This window comes from Caretta caretta, chromosome 3 (assembly GCF_965140235.1).
Source record: "Caretta caretta isolate rCarCar2 chromosome 3, rCarCar1.hap1, whole genome shotgun sequence".
Lineage (NCBI taxonomy): Eukaryota > Metazoa > Chordata > Testudines > Cheloniidae > Caretta > Caretta caretta.
Window position 1 is genome coordinate 64,509,596 of NC_134208.1, and position 23,546 is coordinate 64,533,141.

The window sequence follows — 23,546 nt, forward strand, 5'->3', positions numbered from 1 at the left end:
CTACACAGAAAGCTGTACTTGTTACTAGCCAACTTCAATCTGCTATGACAGGCTAAAATAATTGTTTGGGGGACTACAGAATGCATTCAAGCAGTTAATTCATTAACAGTGCAATTGTGGAAGTACACAGAGTCCACTGCACAGCTCTGAGCTCTCTATTCCATTACAAGCAATAATGCTTTTGCTGTGGCTGCAAATTGCACTTAGGGTACAACAGATGAAGCTCTGCAAAAGCATGACACCAGCATGGGAAAGCAGCAGACTTCACCAAATCATGCTGCAGTTCTCACTGGCAATTAGATACTTGAAGTCATTGTCCTGAGTAGAAAATGCAGGTCCTTGTGTTCATTAAACTCCTTATGTGACACTGCAGGACAGCTACACTCCAATGAATTTATACTAGCTGCTAGTTCAGGGGCACCAGTTCTACTTGAATCTAGTTACCTATAATGTTTCAGTGTGGACAGTGTACAGTGTACAGAATGTAAACTATCCCTGGGTTCAGTTGCCATAGTGCACTAGTGAAGCATGCTACTCAATTCGTGTGCCTGCAGAGTTCTGTATTGTGAAAACTATGGGTCAGATCCTCAACTGGATGAACTGGAGCTCTTCAAATTGACACCACTCAAGGATCTGCCCCAAAATAGCTCAGCTATTTCAAAGGTGCTTATTTCTGTGGTATCAAAGCCCTGAACTGAAATCTCTATGGAATCATAGGGTTAGAAGGGACCGCAAGGGTCACCTAATCCAGTGGTTCTCAAAGCCAGTCCTCTGTTTGTTCAGGGAAAGCCCCTGGTGCGTCGGACCGGTTTGTTTACCTGCCGTGTCCGCAGGTTCAGCCGATCGCGGCTCCCACTGGCCGCGTTTCACCGCTCCAGGCCAATGGGGGCTGCGGGAAGGGCGGCCAGCACATCCCTGGGCCCGCGCTGCTTCCCGCAGCCTCCATTGGTCTGGAGTGGCAAACCACGGCCAGTGGGAGCCTCAATCAGCCGAACCTGCGGATGTGGCAGGTAAACAAACCGGTCTGGCGCGCCAGGGGTTTTTCCTGAACAAGCGGTGGACCGGCTTTGAGAACCACTGATCTAGTCTAATCCCCTGCCAAGATGCAGGATTTGTTGTGGCTAAACCATCCGTTCTTGAATGGGCCTCTATTGTTCCTCATCTTATACAATGTTAGCGTCAATAGTTTTTCTTTCCCCTGTGTCATCCCCACTAGCCTCTGTGTCACTGGGGTAAGTGGAGCCCAAGTGCCTCTGGGGAACTGCAGTCTTGGGCAGCCACACAATACAGCTTTACATTCCTGTTGTCAGGTGGAGAGGACCCATTCAGAACAGGAAGCAACTGTATTTCCAGGGTGGCCATGTGTACGGACAATGGAATGCAACAAGACAACAGCAATTTAAGTGTGAATGTCCAGAGTCTTTTTTTAAATGCCCACTCTCCATGCTTACTAGCAGGTGGAGGGTAATTTAATTTTTTAAATGATTTGTGGCAAGCTCAGGGAAGTTTCCTGAGTTGTTCATAGTTTTTAAAAGCCATTTGGTCTCCACACTTTGTTCCTGTCCAGTTAGATTTTCTTTTATTGCAAGAGGGTACATAGCCATTTGTAAAACAAATGGTAACTCATCCTCTAGACCTGGACTGTGATCAATGAAATAATGCAGTACATCAACCTTATTCAAAAATAATCCCCAACAATGTGATACTTGACGGGTCTAAATGGCTTCTGGGATTTGAGACTATTTACTACAGTTCTGGAAATGTAAAGGCAATGTTTATGTGAATTAAAATATTTATCTACATTGTCACTGTCAAGTGCCCACTGAGACACATTTTGCATGTGTAGATGACCTTAAGCAGCAGTAGCAGCAGAAATCACCAGCCGCAAACATGCTCTGTCCGGGAATAAAATACCACATGCATTTGGAATCTAAAATCCAAATTCTGCTCTCAGGGACTGTCAAGGTTCCTTCCCCACTCTGAACTCTAGGGTACAGATGTGGGGACCTGCATGAAAAACCCCTAAGCTTATTTTTACCAGCTTAGGTTAAAACTTCCCCAAGGTACAAACTATTTTCCTTTTTCCCTTGGACTTTATTGCTGCTACCACCAAGCGTCTAACAGATATATAACCAGGAAAGAGCCTGCTTGGAAATGTCTTTCCCTCAAAATCCTCCCAAAACCTACACCCTCTTTCCTGGGGAAGGCTTGATAAAAATCCTCACCAATTTGCATAGGTGAACACAGACCCAAACTCTTGGATCTTAAGAAAAGATTGAAAAAGCAATCAGGTTCTTAAAAGAAGAATTTTAATAGAAGAAAAAGTAAAAGAATCACCTGTGTAAAATCAGGATGGTAAATACCTTACAGGGTAACCAGATTCAACACATAGAGAATCCCCCTAGGCAAAACCGAAAGTTACAAAAAGACACAAAAACAGGAATATCCATTCCATTCAGCACAGCTATTTTATCAGCCATTTAAACAAAACAGAATCTAACGCATATCTAGCTAGATTACTTACTAAGTTCTAAGACTCCATTCCTGTTCTGTTACCGGCAAAAGCAACACACAGACAGAGAGAGCCTTTGTTTCTCCCCCCCTCCCCCCAGCTTTGAAAGTATCTTGTCTCCTCATTGGTCATTTTGGTCAGGTGCCAGCGAGGTTATCCTAGCTTCTTAACCCTTTACAGGTGAAAGGGTTTGTCCTCTGGCCAGGAGGAATTTAAAGATGTTTACCCTTCCTTTTATATTTATGACAGGGACCAAATGGTGCGCTCAGTTATACAACGCAACTCCCATTGGAACCGTGGAAGTCTTAGCTTTATGATAGCAGAACTTGGACCATAATATGAAATTCTGTATAAAGAACATTTTAGCAGCCCTCATGAGTCTGAGAAGTAGCAATGCGATTCCATCTGGCCAGTGGTAACAAGACCAAGGAAAGTGCTGCCTATATTTTAAGAGAAAAACAACATTTTAAGATCTAATTTTAGGCAGGCAGAGTGCTTTCAATCTAGCATTTTTCTGAGCACACCCTCCCTTGCTCTACCACATTGGAAAGATATGGTGATATGTTTCCCCTTGAGAAAGGCAGGAAAGATGACTTCTTTCCTTTCCCTGTTCCTAGGGGGAGTGTTGAAGATTCCCGTACTCTCCATCTGTCCAAGACACATTGATTTGTAATGGTTTTCTGCAAGAGACCTTGCACCCTCCCCTTTCTATTGTTTGACGGCAGCAGTTGCTTTCCATTTTCTCTCAAAGGGTTGGTAAAAGTGAGCTGGGCAACAAGGAGACATTCTGCTTTACCTCCAATCCAAGGAGGTGGGGTTTCAAGGCAATTTACTCAGTTCCTTCCTTTTCTCCTTTCCCTCTCCCTTCGGTCCACCTGGCTCAGCTGGACCAAGATGCTCTCCTCCCACTCCCTCTGTACGGTTGCTCTGAGCTCTATACCATGGAGCAGAGATGTCCCAAAGTGTGCTGGGCCTAAGGGAATCCCCACACAGGCCCCCTGAATATAGTTACTCAAACTGGAATTTGGTCAGGACATGAGGTTTAAGAACCCTACTCTTGCAAAAAGTGCCATGTGATTTTCAGTGACCGCAAGTGGTCAGGCCTTAGGTTTTAAGTTTCATACAAAAGGTGGGACAGGTTTACCAAATCAAGAAGAGAAATGTCAGAAGGAGAGGGACAGAGGTGTGGGTGTCTGTGAAAACTAGTTCTTACAGAAAAAGAAGGAGTTCAAAGTCCTGATAGACATTCTGGGTTTGCATTTTCAATTGTTGTCCATTTAAACTGATCGCCTGGTGTATCTGTATCTGCTATAACTGCAGAACCATCCATCATGTCCATACCCTTTTATTATGGCATATGTACACAACAGTTCCAGTAATTTTGGGCAGCTAAAGTTTTCAGTTCCTTGGAACCCCTGTTACTGTAGTTGTTTAGACAGTATCACTGGATCTACTGTAGCACTGTTGTTATGTAATTTAGAATGTTATGCCTTTAGCTATAAGCCTCCACAGACAACTCATAGAATAGGTGTGTATAAAAACAAACATCTTCTGTATTTTCCACAGTATGCATCCGATGAAGTGAGCTGTAGCTCACGAAAGCTTATGCTCAAATAAATTGGTTAGTCTCTAAGGTGCCACAAGTACTCCTTTTCTTTTTCCCCCTTATGTTATTCTCCCAGGGGATCCTGCCCATCAGTTCCCAGAGGGAGTCAAAGACTGCTTTTCTGAAGTCCAGGGCCGTATTTTGCTGCTCTCCTTTCTTCCCTGTGTCAGGATCCTGAACTCGACCATCTCATGGTCACTGCCTCCCAGGTTCCCATCCACTTTAGCTTCCCCTACTAATTCTTCCCAGTTTGTGAGCAGCAGGTCAAGAAGAGCTCTGCCCCAGTGGTTCCTCCAGCACTTGCACCAGGAAATTGTCCCCTACCCTTTCCAAAAACTTCCTGGATTGTCTGTGCACCGCTGTATTGCTCTCCCAGCAGATATCAGGGTGATTGAAGTCTCCCATGAGAACCAGGGCCTGCGATCTAGTAACTTCCGTGAGTTGCCAGTAGAAAGCCTCGTCCACCTCATCCCCCTGGTCCGGTGGGCTATAGCAGACTCCCACCACAACATCACCCTTGTTGCTCACGCTTCTAAACTTAATCCAGAGACTCTCAGATTTTTCTGCAGTTTCATATTGGAGCTCTGAGCAGTCGTACTGCTCCCTTACATACAGTGCTACTACTACACAGCATTTCATACAGCCAGCCTGTTAAAATCAAAAAGTCAACTATCCAGGACTGTGTGCATAGACAAATAAAAAAATACACATCATGTTGGTATTTTTGTCAGAGGACTGCATTGTCAGTTCAACGAACAGAGCTCGCATCCAGCCCGTTCTTTTAAGGAAAATCCTGGTTTCAAAAACAACCACACACCAAGTGCATTTCCATGATTTTCTTCTCAATAGCGGGCATTAACATATTGAAAGGCAGCGTGGTTTAGAGGAATGAGTAACTGGCTAAGCAGCAAGAAGCCACCAAATCTCAGTGATCTCTGTGTCACCAGCTCCTGTGATATTTGGTGTTTTTATTGAAACTCACACTGCTGGAATCAGCTTTCATTTAAAAACTTAAGGAGAACTTAAAAATGTGAAGCAAAGTTACCCTAAAGGCTCAGAAACCAGAAAGCAAATAAAAAGAATCAAAATTTCTTTGTTTGGAGTCTTTTTAAATCTCACGATTGTAAAACCAATTTCATGATTTTTTGGGACCTGCCTGACTCACATTTTTGTAAACTCCTGGGGACGGGGTAGAAACACTTGATGTTGAGCAAGTCACTCTCACTTAAACCCTCTGCTTCTTTTTCCCCATCTGTAACACAAGAATCAAAGCCATCTTCCTCACTGTTGCCTGCTCTCAAGGTTTAATTACAGGTCTCATGATATTTGGAATTGATATTAAAGCCTCAGCTCTGGGAGTCATATGATTATGTGAGATCTCAGCTAACATTTTCTAAAGAGTAAGTTTCTAGCCCCCACAGTTGCAGAGAAAGGCTGGAAAATGTGACGCCTCAAGGCTCAAATACTAGAAGGCCAAGAAAAAGGCTAATTTTTTTTCCAAAAAATTCTAGATTTTTTAAAACCAATTTCATGATTTTGGGGGTCTGACTCATGATTTTTGAACACTTAGGGTGGGCAATACTACCTCTCAAAAGTGTAAAGGAACTAATTAGCTAATGTCTGTATCGTGTTTTCAATATGGAAATACTGTTTGCCATAAGTGCCAAATATTGTTGACAGTTCTATATCCCCTCATTATTATTACTATTTGTAATACAGCAGAGCCAAGAAGCCTCAAAGAAGATCAAAGATCCATTGTACTTGGCATTACACATTGTAAGGCCTTGTCTACACTGGCAAGTTACTGCACAGTAAAGTAGTTTTCTGCGGTGTAACTCCCGAGGTGTACACACTGCCAAGCCACTTGGTGCGCAGAAATTCCTTAGTTGCAGTGTTGCAAAAAACCCACCTCGATGAGAGTCGTAAGCCTTACAGTGCAGAGGCTCCAGCGCTGTATTGGCAGTGTAAACACATTACAGTGCAGAAAGCCATCAGTTGGCCCCCAGAAGCGTCCCATGATCCCTCAAGTGGCTGCTCTGCTCATTGTTTTGAACTCGGCTGCCCTGGAGAGATGTGCCCCTCCTCTTTCAAAGCTCCATTTCTGACAGCCCTTGCGTGCTGTGCTGATCTGCTCCAGGACACAAAGCAAACCATTAACGTGGAATGCTCATGCTGTTGAACAGAGAGGCGGTGTGTGTGTGTGTGTGTGTGTGTGTGTGTGTGTGTATGTGCAGGGAGCCGGGGGCTGATGTCTGGGTGTCCACCTCCCCCTGCCTCAGGACAAGTTGCTTCCTGATGCTGTCTGAACTTACAAGACAGCATGCTGACACACTCTCTGACCCCCAAAACACAGTCTCTCCATACACACACACTCCCTGTCACCCACACTGCCCCACCCCACCCCACTTCAGTTGAAAAGCAGCTGGCAATGTAGTAGGATGCCCATGGAACAATGGGATTGGGAACCCTGCGTCATGTGATGCTGTGCCTGCCCCATGAAGCATTGCAAACCCCTCCCAAAGCACCCTGCTGCCAGTTGCACAGTGGGATAGCTACCACAGTGCACTGCTGTCTGTCCCGTTGCAAGAGCTGCTTATGTGGATGCGCTCCAGCGTCACAAGGAGCGCAGTGTGGACACGCAACAGCGGTTTAATTCTAGCACTTTAATAAAAGTGGTATAACTTGTTGCGCAGAAACTTGCCGTGCAGACATACCCTACAAGACAATCCCTGCCCCTAAGAGCTTCTAGTCTAATTCGATTAATTAAATCGAATTAGATACATGAATTTGACTTGACTTTTCCTTGCTCATAAAGGAGGTACAAGATACAATCTATCCAAATAGGGCCATGTGTGGCTCAGGGAGGCATGGTTTCAGACATGGGAGGGCAGCTTTAACTTGGAGCCCTGTCAGCAATAGCTATCCCTGGGTGTACTGACTCAGTGCACCCCCTAGGTGTTCTAGCCAGCCAAGTCAATTTGGGGAGGGCTGAACTGACTGGCTGCAGGCCCTCAGGCACAGTGGGGTTTACAAGTTCCTTGTATTCTCTCTGGCCAGACTTTCTACCACTGGACAGTATCTGCCAGGGGTTCTGCTGACCAAAATAAAAAAGCATAATGCAGGGCTCAGTGAAGACTATCCTGTGAGATCCCTCTAGCCATCAGCATGACACAAAGAAATAGGGTGGAATCCCAACCTCACTAAAGTTAATGGGAGTTTTGCTATTGATTTCAATGGGACCAGGATTTTATTCATGAACTTTAGCCAAGTGACATGATTAAATAATGGCAACACAAATATATAGTAGCTGTATCACTTTTTCCATTGCCTCCTGTCCCTTAAAAAGCCCTGGAATCTGAAAAAAGAATTGTCCTCACCAAAATGGTGAGCAGGATGAAATCCAGCTGTATACTAACATTACTGACTTCCAGCTAATAAGATTTTCAGGAGTCCAGCAGCCATCAAGTGTTTACAGGCTTCTTATTTCAAAACGACTCAAAACCATTCTCAGCAGGGGAGCAGAAAACCAGAGGCTCAATAATGCAGGAGCTACTGGTTGGGACTGTTAGCTGTGCAGCCAGGAAGATATTTATAGAAAAGCCTTTTGTACAGACCACTACAGTTTAGTGTAGTAATAACAAGTTACAGTGAAGTCAAAGAGTAACAGCCATGCATTATAGACTCCACTTTAAATGGCCAGAGGAAAAGCCTGTAATTTAGAGAGATTTGAATGGCAAAACCTGGTCATTGTAACAGATACTTTTTCAGTTTCTTTATGGAGATGGTGAAAAAGAAATACTGGACTGAAGAAGTCAAGTTGTGTGAATGGTCATTCAACGTTGCTCAGCTGTGAAACCTCACAAAGTTCAACCGCCCGTTAGAGAAATATGTGCCTTGAGATTTGCTGTTCACTCAGGAATAAAACTGTAATACACCGAAGGTGGTGTTTCCTTTTTAAAAAGAGTCTGTTCTCCCTTTGTGTGCATTCCTCAGTTTCCGAGTCTTTAGCCTGCGGAAAGAACATATTTTTCTGTAGCATTTTTTTTCATCACACGACACAGGATTTAAACTAAAACAGAGCAAAACCTTTTTTTAAGCACATATATATGTATTTAAGTTATTTTCATGATAATTCAGATCAACTGTAAAATTATTTCTGGTTGTATTACATTAATGCCTAGGACTTCAAGCGAGCAAGACTGATGTCCCATTGTGCCAGACACAGTGAAAACACACAGTGAGAGACAGTCCCTGCCCCAGAAGGCCTCAATCTAAGATGACAAAAAAGACAAAGGTGAGGAAAGAATCAGAATCAGAGGATTTGTGGCAAAACTCCCATTGATTTCAATGAAACAAGGATTTTACCAAGAGAAGAAGTTACTTGTTTAAAGTCACACAGCAGGTTAGCAGGAGAGCCAGGAACAGAATCCAGTTTAGTGTCTGTCAGGGTTCCTTCCCCACTCTGAACTCTAGGGTACAGATGTGGGGACCTGCATGAAAGACCCACTAAGCTTATTCTTACCAGCTTAGGTTAAAACCTTCCCCAAGGTACAGATGAAGTGAGCTGTAGCTCACGAAAGCTTATGCTCAAATAAATTGGTTAGTCTCTAAGGTGCCACAAGTACTCCTTTTCTTTTTGGGAATACAGAGAAACACGGCTGTTACTCTGAAACTTTGCCTTGTCCTTGAACAGTATGCTGCCACCACCAAGCATTTTAAACAAAGAACAGAGAAAGAGACCACTTGGAGACATCTTCCCGCCAAATATCCCCCCAAGCCCTACACACCCCCTTTCCTTGGGAGGCTTGAGAATAATATCCTAACCAATTGGTTACAAAATCATCAAAGACCCAACCCCCTGGATCTTGGAACAATGGAAAAATCAGTCAGGTTCTTAAAAGAAGGATTTTATTAAAAAAAAACAAAGGTAAAAATCATCTCTGTAAAATCAGGATGGAAAATACTTTACAGGGTATTCAGATTCAAAACACAGAGGATCCCCCTCTGGGCAAAACCTTAAAGTTACAGAAAACAGGAATAAACCTCCCTCTTAACACAGGGAAAATTCACATAAAACAAAAGATAAACTAATCCGCGTTGCCTGGCTTACCTATACTGGTTGCAATATTGGAGACTTGGATTAGAATCATAGAATCATAGAATATCAGAATTGGAAGGGACCTCAGGAGGTCATCCACTCCAACCCCCTGCTCAAAGCAGGACCGATCCCCGATTAAATCATCCCAGCCAGGGCTTTGTCAAGCCTGACCTTAAAAATATCTAAGGAAGTAGATTCCACCACCGCCCTAGGTTACGCATTCCAGTGTTTCACCACCCTCTTAGTGAAGAAGTTTTTCCTAATATCCAACCTAAACCTCCACCACTGCAACTTGAAACCATTACTCCTTGTTCGGTGATCTGCTACCACTGAGAACAGTCTAGATCCATCCTCTTTGGAACCCCCTTTCAGGTAGTTGAAAGCAGCTATCAAATCTCCCCCGCATTCTTCTCTTCCGCAGACTAAACAATCCCAGTTCCCTCAGCCTTTCCTCATAAGTCATGGGTTCCAGTCCCCTAATCATTTTTGTTGCCCTCCGCTGGACTCTTTCCAATTTTTCCACATCCTTCTTGTAGTTTGGGGCCCAAAACTGGATGTACTCCAGATGAGGCCTCACCAATGTCAAATAGAAGGGAATGATCACGTCCCTCAATCTGCTGGCAATGCCCTGACTTATACATCCCAAAACGCCACTGGCCTTCTTGGCAACAAGGGCACACTGTTGACTCACACTGTTACAGCTTCTCGTCCACTGTAACCCCTAGGTCTTTTTCTGCAGAACTGCTGCCAAGCCATTCGGTCCCTAGTCTGTAGCGGTGCATGGGATTCTTCCATCCTAAGTGCAGGACTCTGCACTTGTCCTTGTTGAACCTCATCTGATTTCTTTTGGCCCAATCCTCTAATTTGTCCAGGGCCCCCTGTATCCTATCCCTACCCTCCAGCATATCTACCTCTCCTCCCAGTTTAGTGTCATCTGCAAACTTGCCTAGGGTGCAATCCACACCATCCTCCAGATCATTTATGAAGATATTGAACAAAACCGGCCCCAGGACCGACCCTTGGAGCACTCCACTTGATACCGGCTGCCAACTAGACATGGACCCATTGATCACTACCCATTGAGCCCGACAATCTAGCCAACTTTCTATCCACCTTATAGTCCATTCATCCAGCCCATACTTCTTTAACTTGCTGGCAAAAATACTGTGGGAGACAGTGTCAAAAGCTTTGCTAAAGTCAAGGAACAACACGTCCACTGCTTTCCCCTCATCCACAGAGCCAGTTATCTCGTCATAGAAGGCAATTAGATTAGTCAGGCATGACTTGCCCTTGGTGAATGCATGCTGAGTGTTCCTGATCACTTTCCTCTCCTCTAAGTGCTTCAGAATTGGTTCCTTGAGGACCTGCTCCATGATTTTTCCAGGGACTGAGGTGAGGCTGACTGGCCTGTAGTTCCCAGGATCCTCCTTCTTCCCTTTTTTAAAGATGGCCACTACATTAGCCTTTTTCCGGTCGTCCGGGACTTCCCCCGATTGCCATGAGTTTTCAAAGATAATGGCCAATGGCTCTGCAATCACATCCGCCAACTCCTTTAGCACTCTCGGATGCAGCGCATCCGGCCCCATGGACCTGTGCTCGACCAGCTTTTCTAAATAGTCCCGAACCACTTCTTTCTCCACAGAGGGCTGGTCACCTCCTCTCCTACTTAATTTGCGATATTGCATATATTGCAGATCCTGCAATTAGGCTTCCACCGCAATTGTGATTTTAATTAACTTACTTTGCATAGTCCACAATTTTGACTATGGCTTTACATTTCTTCCTGGAAGGCTAATTAGCCCCATAAAAATCAGGCCCTACATAGTTAAGAAATCAGAGTTTAACATGTAAATGAGAATTGGGCCTTCTATATTTAGGAAAGCAGAAACTAGAGAGAAAACAGTAAGTAGGACTACAATATTTCAGATAAAATACAAACAATTATGGGCTTACATATCTTCTTGAATGGCTAATTAGCCGTATCGTGTAATCATGTCTGTAATTAGCATTCAATTTTTTGGCAAAAGACAAGTGACTCAGATTAACTATATTTTAAGAAATGAACCACTGATCTCATTTCATTTCCACTCATGTAGGTTAAATGATAAAAGTGACAACAAACTGCAGCAACTTAAGTTACAAGTAATTTGGAACTAGAAAGGAAAAGCAGGATATAATTAAGCAGTGGTCCCCATTGTGGCCTCTAGCAGCTGATAATAAACTGCAATGTGAATTATGTGCTCTGAACTGAAGGCCAGGGTGTCCAGGGCAGTTATATACTAGGGTGCATAATGAAGGGTTCTACTTGTTTTAGAGCATGCTTAATTTTTTTTTAACATTAACATCTAAACTAATAGTCTTATTGTCATGAGGTAATGTTGGATTTTTAAAAAAAAATATTAAATGTACACTTGAACACTCAGGTTGTGCAACAAGAGTTAGAGACTATTGGAAATGCAGTCCCACTGGCAGAGTCTCTGCTAAAAATCTATAGTACATTCCAACATTCCAATTCAATAGTATATCAAACAAGCTATTCATACAGTTTGCCCCCATTAATGTTCTAGTCCAAACAGTTTCATTTGCAAAAATCTTTCTAGCTTAACTCTGTGTTAATGTTGGTATTACCCACCACACACACACACACACACATGTAACAAAATGAGCAAAAGCACCATTGTCCAGTGTTACAGCAGTTTTTAATAAGAAACCATTGTGAAATGCTCAACGATTCACAGTTCACACATCCAAGCTTTCTGAGATAAAATGCAAAGAAAAATGTGCATACATAGTGCCTTGGGTTTGGCACTGCTAGTGATTCAGTGTCTGTGTATGAAATATGGTCTTATTTACGATAAATCATACAGTGCGTCTATAGAACTTCTTTTTAAAAATGGCTAATTGCTACCAGGCTACATTTTCAAAAGCACTATTTTGTGGGCACAGGCTTGGTCAGGGAGGCCCAAATCTAGGGGTGCGGCAGTTACCTAAATACAATTTTTGTAAAAAATTAACGGGGTCAAAACTGCTTGAATATCAGAAACGTTGCCTGCCAGACAATATAGCTGAAGTTGGCACACCCACAAAAACACATGCAGCTAGAAACAGGCAGCTATATCGTGCCTACACAGGTGATTTTGCCCACACCTGTCTCTCACAATCATTAAAGAATTGTTATCCTCACAGCACCCCAGTTAGGTAAGGAAACACTAGCCCCATATAACAGATGTGTACTGAGGCACAAGGTAGATTCAGCTATATGCCCACAGTCAAACAGGATACCTGTGGTTGAACCAGGAGTTAAACCTATGTCTCTCAAGCCCCTATCCAGTGCCCTATCCACCAGACTCGCCCTCCTACCCAGTACAATTTTCAAAGACAACCTAAAAGTCCATGTGATGTAGGTAGGATTATGGCTCTAGAGCAGCTTAGCAAGGCCAAGGAACAGAGACTTGCCAATTGTTACATCTTTTGTGGAGCTTTTCTCATGGTCACTAAGAAGGGAGGGTCCCGGCAGATTACAGGGCACACCAGGAAGGGAAAAAAAAACTAGGGAAATTCAGTTGTCATCTCCTAAGTAGCTAAAAATGAGAAACAAATAATGGATCTCAATGAATGAATGAACCCGCAGCGAGAAGCATGTCTCAGGGAGCAGATGACCAAGTAGCCAGGAAGTCTTAAAAGAAGCCAACAGTATCTCATCATGCTGAGTCTGCTGGGAGTTCTAACATTAACTCTCAACAGAAGACACTGACTGCCCCATTAACACAATAACTCTAGTACCTCCTGCTCAACCATCATTCCCTCAGTCCAGAACATACTTCCCCGAGGCATTCCATTCCTGCGCCAGACCAGGGAAAGGAAAATATGCACACCTCCAATTTTCAGACACTATATCCCCCCTACTACTGGTCTTTGCTTTATTGTGGTAATCTCCTAAAAGCACACTCCACCACCACTATCCTGCACCTGTTCAGTGTGTAACTGAATCATCTTTTCCCTGTTTTTTCATAGACTTTAAAGGCCAGAACATGGCAATAGTATCATCTAGTCTTTCCGCCTAACACTGGTCATAGAATTTCACCCAATAATTCTTGCATCAAGCTCAATAATTTGTAGTTGAAATAGAGCATAACTTCTAGAAAGACATCTGACAAGTGAAACCTTGATACGTCATTCCCTGGTATGTTGTTCCAATGGTTAATTACTCTCACATAAAAATGTGTGCCTTATTTCCAGGCACTGGATCTGATTATGCCTCTGTTTGCCAGATTAATGAACTCTCTACTATCAGATATCTTCTTCCCGCATATGTATATATAGGCCCCCATCAATCCAGCCTTCTTTTTTTATAAACTGAAACATTAAAATGAGGAGAGAACACCATCATGGTCAATGCTGGTAGATGGGAAGAGAGTTCCACTCTGACTGTTGTTGAAAAATCCAGTTTTTGAACCTCATATAGTCCACGAAGGCCTGCATCACCACTACCATAGAGTAGTACCCATTTCTGCTAACGTACTCCTGGGATTGTTGGGGAGAGGGTATGGAGAATGGGCACATGGGTTCCATCAGTGGCACATTCGCTTAGAAAATTCCACTGTTTAAATCCTTCACTGATCTCTGGCACATTAGTCACATTGCACATTTACGGTTATTTGTGATCAGTACCACTCCATCCAGAATGCACTTTCAAATTCAAATGATTTAATCTGGCTGTCCCGGATTGGTATTGGTCAGCCGGGCACCAGAGTGAGTACCATGCTTTCTTTCACGGAGAGTGGGGTCTCATCCAGGCTTGGCCCTTCAATGTCAGCTTCACCACAGAAGTGCAGAAAAAGCCTGATCTTATCTCCAAGCTCTGTGGCCACTCCTGACTGTCCTTGAGACCGGGGAAAACTCAGTCCTACTGGTCTGTGATTGTGGTGCAGACCCAAAAGAACTTTGCCCATGAAAGATCATCCATAGGGACAGCATGCTGTGTTGGACTTGGGCAGTGGTATCAAATGCTCTCCCATTGCTTGAGCTGCTGGTTTGACTTTGGCTTTCTAAAGGTTCTGCCAGTGAGTGAAGTCCTTAATTCAAAGCAGAATGTCTAGTCTGCACCACTGACACGTACAACAGTGATATCCCGTTGGTCCAACCAATAACAGTTCAAATCTGTGATGTAGAGAAGGTCTTCAGGGCTTGCTCCTGCTTTCACTGATTTCAGAGCAGGCCTTTGCTGTGTACATGCCTGTCCCCATTCCCAGCAGCCAGCATAAGGAGTGATCTGTGTTTTGTGGAGAGGAGGCAGTAAACAATGTGGGTTCAACTTCAAGTGAACTGAAACAGACAGGCCACAATACAAACCCAGTTGTCATTTATGCCCCAAATGCAAAATGGTGATTGTGTCATTTTCATCCAATAGGTTCATTTTTCAGATGCATGCAAATTAGGAGCATATGTTGTGTGCCACTCCTATTTACACCAGCAATTGCACTCTTATGCACACTTCCATCAGCATGCTCCCCACGTCCATGCAAGATGAAGAGACAGATACCTGCTATATGGGCAGCCCCTTTTCCCACTAGAGGAGATGTACATCAGGCTGTCTTGGCACACCACAGTATGACCATCCTGGGTAGGAGTTTGGGCTCAGTCACTGTTCTCAAAGCATGAGCAGCATCTCTGTGGTTTCCTCTTGCTATAAACTACCAGCAACAGGGTCTGACTGTGCCCTGTCCAATGTCATCTAACCGCCTTGGAACTTGCTGCTGTTGCTCCCGTTCTAGGGGGAATCTATCTTAATAAATAACTTTTTCTGGCTCTGCTCTGTGCAAATGGCAGAAGCAGAGTGGCTTCTGCCTGAGCCTTGTGGCTTTTCCCCTGATCATTTGTCTATTTTCCTGCTGTCTTTCCCGTGCACAGGACTGCCAGACAGCCCCACATGCCTAGCATGGCTCATGAGCGTGTGAATTTCCACATTGCTTAGTAACTCCTCACAGGAAGTTTGGCTGGTTTTATGGCAGCCTCTCAGAGCTTGGGGCTGGCTCCAATGTTAGGTCACAGCATTTGGTTTTGCACTGCCAAGCTGCCACAAAGCTGACTGCCTGATTGATTGTATGTGCTGCTGGATGTAACAAGATTGATCTAGTGATTCAATGCAGGGCAGCTTGTGTTCAAACTGGGCATCAGTAGGTATTCCCGGGTGTAGTTTCTGGGGCAAGATTTTGAGGTTGCAGTTACCCAGACTCACTTGTACCCAGACTCACTTCTTTCATGTGGGTGTATTTTCCTGGCCAACTTCGCAGGACAAACTTCCTGGTAGTAACATCTTTTGGGCTGTCCACAATTCACTTGCACCCCAGGTGAGCTCGCCTTTGAAAATGCTTATTGGGAACTAATTCCACTTCTAATGACTATTACAGGTACAAAGGCCCACTTTAATATTCAAAGCCTTTGAGAATATAGGGAATAATGTATTAAGACATAGCAATGTTACCAAAGGTAACCATTTTACTCTAGGGTGACTCCATTGCAGTCACACTAGTGCTTAACTGGTGTAAAGGAGTTGTGAATTGGGCTCTGAGATTGTAGCTGACCCTGTGCAAGTTTGTGAAGTGGGAGAAGAGTATCCAAGGAATTCCCGCTTTGCTGTGCAGAGGCAAACCACAGTCCAGCAGGGACTGCGTGAGTCTCACACGGCCACTGATACCAGATTCCCTGGAACACAGTGCAGCTGAGCTGTGGGAGGGCAGAAGGCTGCTCCCTTCTAAAGGGTGGCGGAAGCTCCTGAGGTGGAAAGCATTCTCCCAGCGCACACAGAAGAATACTGACTCATTCAGCATGAATGCTTTCAGCACCCATCGGTGCATGGCCTCTCTTTATTCCCCCTCCCCCGACCATCACGTGCAGGCATACACACTGTGGGAAGGGACTGTAAACCCCACATTATAAGCCTAAATCTGTCCAAGGTAAAAACATAAGACTTGAGTATTCTATTTTAATTAGACCAGTTGCTAAATTATATGTAAGCAGCATCATAAAAATTTTAAACTGATCTCTTCTTTTAGCTAAGAAAATTCCACATACTTCACTGAATTGAGGCTATAAAGATTTGAGACTGTTCATTCTCCAGTGAGACCTGTTATTCTGTAATAAGTCGATTAGTCATCTGGCAACCACTTTAGTTCAATCTAATCATCCACAGAATGGGACGGTCAGAAGTGCCAAAACAGGTCTCCTGTACGTGGAAACTTAAAGTCTGAAATGTTGTTTCCAGAAAAAACAAGAGAAGAAAATTAGATTGACCAAGAAACAACAAAAGGATAAAACAATACATAAATAAATAAATAATCATCATAATAATAAAAAGGTGTGGCTGAAAATGCCTTGCAAGTAGTAGTTTTTTTAAGTCTGCTGAATCTCATTGCTTTTTGGTTAGTATTCTGCCTTAATAGGTTCTTGTGGACAAGTAGATGGGATTAATTTGCAATGGTAAATCAAAAGAATGCTGGCTGGGTGTTCACTATGAAGTCAGTTGTTACAGTTGTCACTCAGTGTAATTCTGCTGAGAGTGCAAGTTAAACACTAAGAATTTTGGAGATCAGAGGAGTACTGTAGTTAAGCATCAACCATTGGAATGGGGCATTTAACGCACTGCACATTAATAAATTTTTCTGCATAGGTATTGGTAAAATGAGGTTTAAAAAATATGTAACAATGAAGATTTTATTTAAAATGGTGCCTGGCTTTAATCCGATACTTTAAAGATAACTGAAATTTTTCAGTTTAAAGACCAACTATAAAACTCAGGATTATCCCATTCTGTTTACTAAACTTTATCCCAAAATTTGATGTGAACAAATTAGATACTACTTACAGGTTATTCTATCATCATCTATTATAGTTCCAATCTATTATAGCTCAGGAAAATATCAGAAAATACCAAATTATATCAACACAAAAAATATATCAAGTCCCCAGTGAAATCTTGAAACCAATCTCCAGATTTAAAGGATTTTGCTGCCCAGAATGACATTCCGTTGGAAAGGGTAGATTTGGTTTGGATCTGATTTAATGGGAACGTCTTTTTAAAAAAACCACACGCTCACATATGAACTAGAAACATCCAAGATATTCTGTCTGATAATATTTTACATAACAGTTATTTATCATAACAAAAAATCCTAGACAAATAAAACTGCCTGCTTTTATTTATTCATATAGCAAGTCCCAAGTAAACTCATTTCTCACCCTGCAAAATAATAAAAAAAATCCTTTACAGTAGCGATTGCAAAATTAGACTGCAAATCTATTTGATTTGGTAAAGAAATTTTAGGTAGTACAATATCATGGCTGCAGTATACTCTTAATGTTGTACTTGGACCCTTTTACCTACTCTGCCACAGCATCCATGTATGCACCCAAACACCAGTTCTTTCTTTGTTTTTTCAAAAGGCTAAAGCAATTAATTTTGATTCCAAACCAGACAAGGAAAGTGAAAATAATGGTTCATTCACTGAGCCTATAAACAAGTGGACGGTACACTTGGCAAAAAATTGTGACCAGGTGTAAGTGGGTGTAGCTACTATAAAAATCTCTTGGTGAAATTCTGCAGTGGAGTACACGGCACCTCCTGTTTTGTAATTCAGAAGTAAGGCCATGTCTACACTACAAACTTGCATCTATCTAAGTTATGTTGGCATACATCCACCACAGTTAGTACATCACTTGTGCACATGCATGTGTGGCTCCTTGTGTGGGCCGTACACATACTCACCATGAATGCTTGTGTTGATGCAGAGTGCAGTGCACCATGGATAAGTATTCTACTGTCTTTTAGCAAGTTTTTGCAATGTCTGATGGGGCCAAAATGAGTCACACAGGGTGACAGGAACATTGAGGTCAACTTCCCATGATGCAGTGTTCTCCCTCCCATAATTTCATATGCATCCCATCATTTTCATACCTTCTTTTCAAAATCCCACATCTCTCCTCGCTGTCAGCCATCTCTGACAGAAGCCTGGAGCCTGCCTATCTCTGCACTATTGTCATGAGCACTGCAAATACAGGGTGCATGATCCTGCAGTATTTGCAGAGCCTCAAGAGGAGCCATGGAAAACACGATGATTCCTTGGAGGCCAGGTTGCTGTGGGACATAGAAAGAAACAATTCAGAGTTGTTGGTGGCATTTATGGAGCAGCTGGAGATGGTGGAGTGCCAGTTCTAGGACTGAGAAATAAGCACTGTCTGTTGCGATCACATAGTAATGCAGGTTTGGGATGATGAGCAGCAGCCACTGAGCTTTTGGATGCTCAAGACCACATTCCTGGATCTGTGCGCTGAACTCACCCCAGCCCTCCAGCATGGAGACACCAAAATGAGACCTACACTGACAACTGAGAAGCAAGTGGCGATTGCACTGTGGAAACTTGCAATGCCAGATTGCTACCAGTCAGTAGGGAATCAATTTGGAGTTGGGAAATCCACCACCACAGGGGCTGTTGTCATATAAGAGTACAGGGCCATTAATAGCCTCCTGCTATGCAGGACTGTGACTCTCGACAATGTGCAGGACATAGTGGCTTAATTAATATCAGTTAATTGGGGATAAAGGTGCCTTGAGGCTTCATGGATGTTTATGAAGTGCTTTGAGATCCTCAGGTTAAAAATCAAAGGAGTATTCTTTGTGGAAGCTCTTGGGATTAGATGCCATTATAGCACAAGAACAAGGTTAATTGTAGGGAGAAGTGTTCCAGCTCCGACAGTTACACATTTTATTTATATAGCACCTACTAGAAAAGCACCCTAAAGTGCTTTACAATTGCAAATATTAAATGCAGTGCACTCTAGATATAGAAATCACTGATAGAAGAATCAATTGCATATAGTGATCAAAACCACTGGGACAAAATCATTCCTATAGTAACTAAAACACTCCACTTGTAAGAAGCAACCGCTTATAAGAATCTAATAATGTGGGACGGATGTGATTCTTACAAAAGGAGTGCACTGTAACTGCAAAGAAAAGTAGAGTTGGCATAAAGCCACAAATACAGTTGCAACAGAGATAAATTTTCCCCAGATGTGTCAAATCAGTTCCTTCTACAACAGGAAGTTTTCTAAACCTACTTGAAAAGGGGCTAATTTGGCAGTCAGCCTGAGGAGAAAAGAAAGGCATTTCCTTAGCCCTACTGCCACAGAAGTACAAACATGGACAGTACCCACCTGCTTTCGCAAGATCCAGGTTCTAAAAGTTCACAACCCCAGAGAAGTTGGAGGGTATGATGAATATAGAAGCCAGGAACTCAGCTAAATCAGAACTCAGCTGCCACTCCCTTCTTGAACATTTTCTTAAAACTCTGATCAACCTTTTGCTGTTTCAGAGTCTGGCTACAATTTTGCCATTATTTTTCATTTTTGCATGACTCTGCCCTCTGGGCTCCAGCTGGGACTGAAAGGACAATATGAGAGGTGGTTTTCTCAGTATTTTTTGTCTGATGTAAAGTAATAAGTTCCAAAACTCTCACGAGAGCTTGTTTTTGTAAGATTCCCAGCCCAGGTTTTCAGATAAGCAACTATTTCTTCTCTGAATCAAAAAACCAAGCCTTTTGAGGTTTGTCCAATGGTCCACCACTACTTAATACTAAAATTTATTTCTCCTGTTTTTCACTGAAACGTTGCTTGGATAGAATTTTTCCAATTTGCTCTAATGAACACTCTGAAGTCTCCTGCATTTCAGTATTATATCAACAGAGAATTGAGTGAAGTGCATGGATTTTATTGCATGACGGAAGAGCTGTAAGATGAAACAAGCATATAGTAGAAGTGCATAATCCTACATATTTGCCCTGGTGGAACTGCAGAAGAAATTATTAGTATAAAATAGGAGGATGGAGAAAAATCGGTGCTTTGTTGAATTCCATTTACAAAAGTGCTTGCTTTGTTTTTATCAGGCACAGAAGTTAGAAGCTGCCTACAAATCTACTTCCCCATAGCTACAATCTTATTTTCACAGAGGAGGAGGACCTCGAGCTCTTTTACTAGTAGTTATCTTTCAAAGGCATGCTCTTTATAGTATATCAAACAACTGACCATGTTTCTGCCAAAAAATATCAAATGCTTTGGAGACATTAATCTGAAAGCAATCTTGTTCACAATTGCATCACAGGTGTTCACTTACTTTTTTTGTTGTCAAATATACTATCTGCAGCTGTAATCAGATGTGTATGACCTTTTAGAGGCTTTTGCAGATGAGGAAACACCCTTTTTAAACAGGCAGTTTATCTTTAGATAAGAAGGAGAAAGGCTTCATTTGTTGTTGTATAATACTATTACAGTGCATGTACGTAGGTTCCCTAACAGGATAGGAAAAGCAAGCCAAATCTTCTGCACAGGATCTTGATGATCTCCAGGATGTAGGAACACACCTTTGGTATATATATGTTTAAACTGACTCACTGGGTTCGCAGTGTCACACAACACTTTTCATTAGGATTGGACAAGTGACAGGAAGAGTTTACTAAAGTACAATCGCTTCTTGTATCTCCAGCTTGATGGAGCATGCCTAGTTTACCAACTGCAAAGTGTTTACCAATAAAATATAGCTTCTAAATGTAATCTTTGTACATATTTCATATTCCTATGATGCAGTCATTTAAGCAATGGTAAACATGTGTCTACACTCCAAAGCAAAGCAAGTCAGAGTTAGCATTGCCACTCCATGATGATGTCACTCTGTGTCTGCTGCTGCTGAGCTCTGAAATCACTCTGCGGAAGATTGTCATATCTACAGCATGCAGGGGGTTATGACCATTTCAGTAAGCATGACTAGTTTCTCTTTAGCTGTTCTTTAAAGGCAATGAAGGAACACTTGTAATTATAGCTGGGCAAGCAGAGGCAAAACATATTCTCAAACGTTTTGCAACCTCTAAGCAGATCTTGTATTCATGACAATAAATTGGTTATTTTAACGCTTGGTTTGAACACTTGATAGCTCAGAAGTTCATCCTAAGCATACAGTCTCTAGGCTTTGGGAGTGAACGGTGGCAGGGAATGAGTGAAGAGAGAAAAGGTCCCAGGACAATTTGTGAAGAGGACAAGGATATGCAGCAGTACCCTTCACAGCTGAGACATAGCCCACATGTAATTACTACATTGTTTGCAAGAGTGACAGCAGCAACAGAATAGGGACATTTGATCATTGCATTTAGCAAATATTAAAGTGTTGTATATGGCAGAACACTCAACACAGCAATTTTTCCAACCTTCATCAGCCCACCACCCTGCTCCCCACCTAGGGGCCTGACACTGAGGCAGCTAATTAAACAAGCTAGACCGGATATACAACCACAACCAATAGGACTGCACACATGCATGCAAATGAAGTTAGACAGCATGGCAACAGACAACTGAATGGGAATTCTCCTGGATAGCCAATAAATCGGCTTATCTGTCTCTCAGTTAGGAAGAAATCCAGGGTTTTTTTAACATCTTGGTCTATGTTTGCAGACAAATATATTGTTCTTTTTTATGGAAGAGGAGCAAGGAAAATGTTTGAAGTGACCAGATTAAATTCCTAGATCTGTTTATCTTCTGATCATTCTCTCTCTCTAAAATCCTCCCACACTTTCCCCAACTTAAACAAAAGCACAATTAGCTGATAAGGCATAGTACTTCTTGATAAAAAAAACTAGGGCACCCAATCAAGGAATAGAAATATTATAGATGTAAGCAGTGTCAGGATGAGCTCCACCCTGACATCTGGTGGTGAGGTGTGGCAAATTGTGGAAAAGAACTTCAGGGGCCGATCTCATTTGCATAGGCACACCCACCCCGCCTAGAATGAGACCATAGCTGCCCAAATGGTCACTTTGGCTGCTGTGGGATCCCCAGTGTCTCTGTTATTGGGGCAGGAAGAATAAATTGTTATTACCCTGATTATGGGAATAATCAGGGTAATAACTGTGCTTGGAACTGTATGTGGCCTTTTGTTATGATGGAGGGATTCACCATCAACTAAGTAGCACTCGCTAGGCAAGGGTCATGGGTTCCAAAACTGTGTGAATGGAGAGAGGCTGGGGACAAGTATTAATACTTGGTGGCATGGGCCCCTTGGTGAGGGCCTTACATGCTAATTGCACTTCCTCCTCTCTCCACTGTGGAATATCAGAGCTAATTTTGATTTCATTAGAAGTCTAGTTATAGGCTGCTGAGCTCACTTTGGGCTGACAGTGCACCAGCACTGGGGCTCCCCTACTACAAGCTGAATTCACCTAAGAGCTGAAATCACTGAGTGTTGTGTTAAGTAGTGGGGGAGCCTGAAGATATATTGTGGAGCAGTTTGCGGGACGGCTGGTGAAGCAGTTCGACGCGGAGCAGTGTGTGGATGGCAGGAGCGGCTTGTGGGCCGTGGAGCTGAGCGAAGGAGTTCGTGGGGCGGCTGGCGGAGCAGAGCGCAGCTGAGTGAAGGAGTTCGTGGGGCGGCTGGCGGAGCGGAGCGAAGGAGTTTGTGGGGCGGCTGGCGGAGCGGAGTGCAGCTGAGCGAAGGAGTTTGTGGGGCGGCTGGCGGAGCGGAGTGCCGCTATGGAGCTATGGGGCGGTCAGCTTCAGATCACGTAAGGTGCCTCTTACCCCCGTCCCATTTCCACCCAGGTTGGGAGGTAAAGCTCCGCAGATAAACTTTCGAACTCTGGGGCTGCCCTGACCAGGGTCAGAGACTTTTGGGGCATTGGACTTTTGGGACTTTGGGTGATTTGGGGTTGCTGGACTCAAGAACCAAAGGGAAAAGGGCATGCCCCAATTTGCCTGGGGTGGGTTCTTTTTTTTTGCTCATGGGTTGTGTTATGAATCCTGTTGGTGGTGTTTCCCCAACATAATGCCACATTGTTTCTCTCTGTTATTAAAAGGCTTTTGCTACACTCAGACCATGTGCTTGCGAGAGGGGAAGTATTGCCTCTTGGAGGCGCCCAGCGGGGGTGGTATATATTTGTCCCAGGTCACTGGGTGGGGGCTCGAGCCGGTTTGCATTGTGTTATTGGAATGGAACCCCTAGATATTGAACCCGGCCCTTGTTGCTGCCAACTCTGACGGGCAGAAGGGTTACATTTTTGGGGGCTCGTCCGGGATCGCCTGGGTCAGTACCCCTCGCAAGCACCTGTTGAGTGATCCACTACATTGGGAAACAATTTATATTTTTTTGTTTGTGCTTATATTTTGAGGAAATTACTGTTTGAATAATGGCTAATATGTCAGGTTTGTTGAGCCCTGGCTCAGCAGCTTCTAGCTCAGAGGCTGCAGCCTCGGCTGATGATTGGACAAAAGCTCTGGGGCAAATATTGGAAAAG